The sequence below is a fragment of the Phragmites australis genome, chromosome 15 (genome assembly GCF_958298935.1).
Source record: "Phragmites australis chromosome 15, lpPhrAust1.1, whole genome shotgun sequence".
Lineage (NCBI taxonomy): Eukaryota > Viridiplantae > Streptophyta > Magnoliopsida > Poales > Poaceae > Phragmites > Phragmites australis.
Window position 1 is genome coordinate 28,548,479 of NC_084935.1, and position 6,527 is coordinate 28,555,005.

The window sequence follows — 6,527 nt, forward strand, 5'->3', positions numbered from 1 at the left end:
CGGGCCCTCTCCGAGGGCTATAGATCGCACAGTGGAAAAGCATCTCACGAAGGTCCATTCTTCCTCACAGCGGGCGCCATTAGGAGTTTGATCCGCTAGTCGACGACATCGTCGGCCAACTCTGAGATAAGGAACACATAAGATACCATACGATCAACAAGCAGACACCATGAAAAGGGATGCGATGTTACTTATGGAGCTTTCTCGAGTGACATCATCCCTCCCTGTGTACAAATAGGCCCGGTGCTCTCTCCTCCGCAGAGGGCACAGCCGGTGCTTGACAAAGTCACAGACGATGTCCGCTCCCGTCAACCCGGAGTTCACAAGGTTCTTGACCCGGGCCACGAGGACCAATAACTTTGTGGTGGGCACGGAGGTGGTTCCCCAATCCTCGTTGGACTGAGCTGGTCCGCTTGGCACGCGGATATTAGCCATGGCATCCTCGGTCTTGAGGTAGAACCAGTCATCCCTCTAGCCCGACCATGAGGACTTAAGGCCCATCTCGGAGTATGAGCCGGCGAGGCCGTCGAGGAGACGAAACCTGCATCTCTCGGTGGCTGGCCCGACCAACGGTCTGGCCATGTAGAAGTACCTAAAGAGATCGAGGCACGGCTCGACCTCGATAAAGTTCTCGCACATGTGAGAAAAACGCTCAGCTTGATAATAGAGTTGGGGTTGAGGTGGAGGTGATGGACGTCATACAAGGAAACGACGGTAGTGAAGAACTCGGAGAAGGATGGCATGAGACCGGTCATGAAGAAGGAGGCAAACTTCATGATCTCCCCCTCGTGGGGAGCAGGCGTGTCCTCCCCAGCACGTTACCCAGAACAGAAAAAAGGTGGCGAGGGAGTAGATGGCTCTAGTACATCATGTTCAGCCTCGCCTCTGTGCACTTCGACTTGGGAAAGTTTGGCTCATTGCCAGTGTGTAACGCCATGGGATTTCTGGGGGGGGGGGGGGCTGTAAGGAAAGTTCTGATGGAGAAGAAGGCGATGAGCGTTGGGCTCTAGGGCTTAGTGACTGGGGAGATGGTGAAAAGTTTCATGGGGAGCCTTTGGCTATCCAACTTATAGGGCCAGCACGATATCCCAACCGCCACGAGCCTAGTCGTTTCGGAATTCAAGAGGCTGCATGGGGAACCAAAATCCTCTCGGGTCCAGCGGCAATTAAAGTTTCTCTCTCCCGTGCACACGCCTTCCTTTTTTCACTCTCCTAGGATTCTCTCTCTTCGGACGTTTAACCATTCCTCGGGATGTGATTTTCTGAGCCAACCATGAAAGTGGACCATGTCGCCGACCACTCCTTAGGCGAATTCATGTTCACCCGGGGCCCAAATGGTACGACTGGGTCCGACCATGACCATATGACAAACTGCTCAATCTACCGTATCCGCGAGGGAGCTCGGGGGCTACTATCAGTATAAAGAATAATAGGGTCCCCTGGCAGAAGGACCCACGATGGTCAAATATCAGCCTTTTCTACACGTTATGAGGCAAGAGCATGGTCCTCTGACGCGTCCAGATAACGACCACGTGACCAGTTTCTTCGACCAGTCCCCAGGTCTCAGTGAAAAACCCTACAACCAGTTTTCTCTGGCTGCGGGGTAGGTATGTGCCTGATCAGTCTAATTTCATTACATACTTTTCCACTCAAGTGTTTTCTCTTACACAGGCCATCCTTCCGGGCGGACCTAGGCGTGGCCGGCACAGGCTTGTCGTATCCCATCCCGTAGCATTAAACACTATAGGACGGCCTGACAAGGCATGGCAGTAGGTTTTGTAGGAGCGTAGACGACGCGTGGGGATGGGACCTGGTAGACTAGGCGATAAGGATGGCGCGGGCGTGGGAGCGATGGCACAGACCCTGCAGACCGACAGGGAAAGTGGAATGCGACCACTCGCCGTAATGATGGGCATAGATTAAAAGTATTAGTTATACCTAGGTCTAACTTGGGTCCCGATGTAAGTCCTCTCTCCCTTGGATATATAAAGGGAGGGAGACACGGAGAAGAAGGTAAGTGTATCTAGTTCATTCAGACTCATATCAAAAAATACATAGGATGTAGGGCTATTATCCCCAGGGTGGCCCGAACCTGGATAACCCCGGTGTTCTTGAGTTCATCATACGCACACAGCTAGGACATATGGCCCTAGGTCGCGGATCACGCGCCCGCCGTTAGGTATACCCCGGTATCATTATCAGGGGCAACCCTTAATAGATATATTATTAATTTATAGGCTTGGTTAGATTAGGAAATGTATATACAAAATTTAGGATTATAAAAATTTAGATACAAACATAGGAATAGAGACATAGACTTACAATAGAGAAAATGTAGAACATGTAAAGATGTAAAGTAGAATAGTTGCAATGGAGTATGTTCAAAATATTGAAATTAGAGGATAATTTTTAGAGTAGGAATAATTTTGATATGATATAGTAGAGTCTAAAGGAAATACATTATTTAGAATATATTATGTAGTAGTACCTCATTTCGATTTAGTATAAATCTAGGATTCCAATAGTTAGGGCAATTTATAAAACTAGAGGAGAATGTATGCAGTAGGTAATAGATGTTGGTGAAAATTATAGGTATAGAATATATATAGTATATAAGAATATGCGGTATGTTTAAAATTGGATTTGTCGGTTGGAATATTTTGGTAGCTGGACATAAGATTGTTTAGCGTTTTATAGTGATATTAGTATAATTTGTAAGGTAATTACAGTAAATGTAGCTTACGAAATATTTGTATTGTATGTTGAATCAGGGATGTCGACTGTAGTTGGGTTTATGGTTTTTTACGGTTCTAGATATGTCATGCATTGTGATAATGGGGTGGACTTAACTAACTTCCAGTATGTGGACACAGAAGACTAGTCCAGGAGAGATGCAGTGGTCCCAAGTGGCTGGCTGTATAATCTGCTGCAACTTAGTCTGACACATCAGCGGTTGACGGTGAATGTTCTGATTCCTAGACGTCGAGAAACCAGCTGGTAGTGGGAGCTCTGGGAGCTTACATGTTCGAAGCAACGGTAGCAATTTGTATCACTAGGGTTGAGACAGGGGTTTTCCCACTGCATCCTTGTAGAAGCGAGCGATCTTGGTTCGGTAGAAGTCAGGCCTAGCACCGTAGAAGTTGTAGGTGAAAATGTTGTCCATGAGGAGGTGCATGAGAGTGTGGCTCCGGAGGTTCCCCTGTGGACTAGTGCATCGATTGAGATACAGACGGCAAGAGAAGAATGTAATGACTGGGAAAATAATCAGGTCACGATGCTTGCTGATCATGGGGAGAGGGACAAGGCACTTGTGGACCAGATGGAGGCAGATGACGATGAGTTCAGCATATTTGTGGACTCAGGTGCAGGAATCCCGGAGGAATAGACAAATTTTGCATTGGAGAAGTTGATGGTGAATGATGGACACGAGTCGTCTCATGGCAGTATGATTACATCATGGTGGCCAAAGGTCTTATGTTTCATGACAAGGTCTATTTGCAACATGCAGTGAAGAGATTGTGTTTCTCGCAGAAGAGGGAGTTCGAGGTGGTAATTTTCAATCCTCGAACATATGACGTGAAATGTTTAGGTGAAGGTTGCACGTGGCGAGTCCATAGATTCTTGTCGATGTGTGACACTGTATGCATGGGTAGCATCCATTGTTAAGCCACATACTTGCAACTTGGGCTGACCTCTACGCGCACACAGAAACATGACCGCTGATTTTGTTGCAAATGAGATGTACCCAGAGATTGTGAATAGACTACTATGTCCCCATTTGGAATTATGAATGCTATCAATAACATATTTGGGTATGACATTTTGTATGACATGGCATGAAGAGCGAAACAGAAAGTGTTAGAGAAGATGTTTGACACATATAAGGACTCATACCATAACCTACCATTATTGCTAGAGGTTATTCAGGGGAGGAACCCAGGCACCTGCATTGCTACTCATAATTTTGCAAATATAGATGGAGATCGAGTCCTTCAGCAGGCGTTCTGGTTGTTCGGTTGTATGATCGAGGCATTCTGACATTGCTGGCTGGTGATATGTGTGGACGGGACATTCTTCACATGCAAATATAAGGGGAAGATACTCACAGCTATTGGGGTAGATGGTGACAACCAGGTTGTGCCTTTGGCGTTTTCATTCGTCGAACACGAGTCTACAGATAGTTAGTTGCGGTTTCTGCAGTGGGTTAAGAGAGGTGTTGTTGGTAACAGGCCTAATGTGTGTATCCTCCACGATCGTCATGCATGCTTGTTGAATGCTATCAACACATTGCAGAATGGTGCAAGCGGGGTCTTATCATGGCCAAATTTACATAGTCGTTGATGCATGCGGCATCTTTGAGTAAACTTCTACAAGCAATTTAAGTGCAAGAGGTTGATGGATCTTTTTAAGAAGCTGTGCAAACAGAATCAAAGGAGGAAGTTTGATGCTCTATGGGAAGAGCTGGATAGACTAACTGGTAGGAATATGGACAAAGTTTTGAAGAAGCCAGTTGTACCAAGGGAGGAGGAGCCTGAGGGCTTAGAGCTTTTACCACTTGAGCTGCAGAGTGTGTCCAGGAGGAGGAATGGTGGAAGGAGGATTAAGTGTTTCTTTGACTGGATCAGACATGAATCATTGGAGAAATGGGCACGTTATTGTGGACACTAATGGTCACATTATGAAATTATGACAACTAATCTCATCGATGTTTACAATTGGGTAATGAAGGGGAATAAGTCATTGCCATTAGTGGCAATTGTGGAGGGAGTCACTCATGGAATGCAACGGTATCTCCGAGAACGTTACAGTAAGACTACGCTACATTTGGGCAACCCGCAACAATACGACAAGCCTAGGTGCAAGTACGAATGGTACGCGAATGAATAAGAGTACGCGAACATCAACTACGACTACAAGGAGGCTGAGTCAATGAGACGCACGGATGCTAAGCGATCGAAGATGACGCTATAGGAGCTCAATGAAGAGCGGTGGGATAAATACCTCACTACATGAGGTAACATACAGGTTCCTCCACAATGTGTGTGCGGCCTACCGGCTTTGTCGGGCTTATGGCATGTGGACTGGCACAAGGGTACGTGTATAACAAGCCCTACCATCATTGATGCAACTTTCAAGAGATCCGCTAAGAATATCTAGATGAGAAGCCTCTATCTTTTCCACCAACCAGTAGAAGTTTTTTTGCACCCGACAATCTGTCTTTCCATAAGCCATGCTTTATTTAGCGATGGGGTACTACATGCCATTGTAACTTGTCGTAGATTGTCTAGGGAAAGGGTATGAGTCGGTGCATGTTGCCTTATGTAATGTAGCCACATACATGCAACAAATACATATGATGAGCCTTATATGTGATGTAATTTACTTTCATCAATAAAATGGCCGGCATATATCATAATGCCAATATATCTTTTCTACGTCCAATGGTTTCCTAGGATTACATACCTTCCATGCAGAGGCAACAATAACTCGTTGCTGAACTTTTGCAAAATGTGATGACCACGCCAAGCAACAGCTTTCACAGAGAATCTCTACCAAGCATCAATGGCCCAACTTTTCCAGCTTTCATAAGGAATCCCTGGTCATTTGTCCTTGTACAGAATACTCCCATGCTCCAACCCCCAGCCATGCTCATGCACCAGCCCCGGGCACCATAAATAACCCTAGTCTGAACCATGGGTGGACCATTCCTTCCTCACCTCTCTCAATTGCAATATCTTCCTCAACTCCACTAAACCCATCCAAGAAACATTGGGCGTCCCCAGGGGGTCGAACTGCGATGTGCTTCTATGGTGACCTTTGTAGGCTTCACGAGTCACAGGATATCTCCTACACCTATGACAGGCGTTTTTTCATGTGTGTCAACTACCCGTACGACCCACCTCGACATGGACCGTATGACTACCCACCGGTATAGCGATATAAATCACTCACGTGACATTTTTTATATGATTTCATGTATCGTCTTACTAATCTTCCCTCTTATTTTATTTGTCCAGTCTCCTCCACTTATCTGTGATTTCATGGGATGACTGGATATTGAGCAAACTGAGGACTAGAAGTAGTGGGTCGATATGAGCATGCGGTGGAGAAGGCAAGCTTACGAATGCCAGGAGTACGAGCAACAGTAGGAAGACCGCATGAGGAAGGCAGCGAAGGAGCGCACCAGACTGAAGCACGTGAAGCTGAGAGGGAAATGAAGCGGGAGATGACCCGTCGCGCTAAGGCAACAGACCCTGATGACCTCATGAAGGGCAAATATCATAGGTGCACTTAGTATAGCATCTACTGTAACCCGGGCTATTTTTATTCCCTAAGTGATGTTAGGTTTAGTAGTGGCACGTTATTAGATTAGTCTTTAGGTGTACCGTAACTGCTAACGTTTGTTGTTATCATCTCTTTATGGTTATGGTCCATTCGTGCAATGACAAAAAGCTTCATATCTCATGTAATGTTTATCATTGTATGTAACCTCCGTGCCAAGTTCTATGATAATTGTACTTCACAAC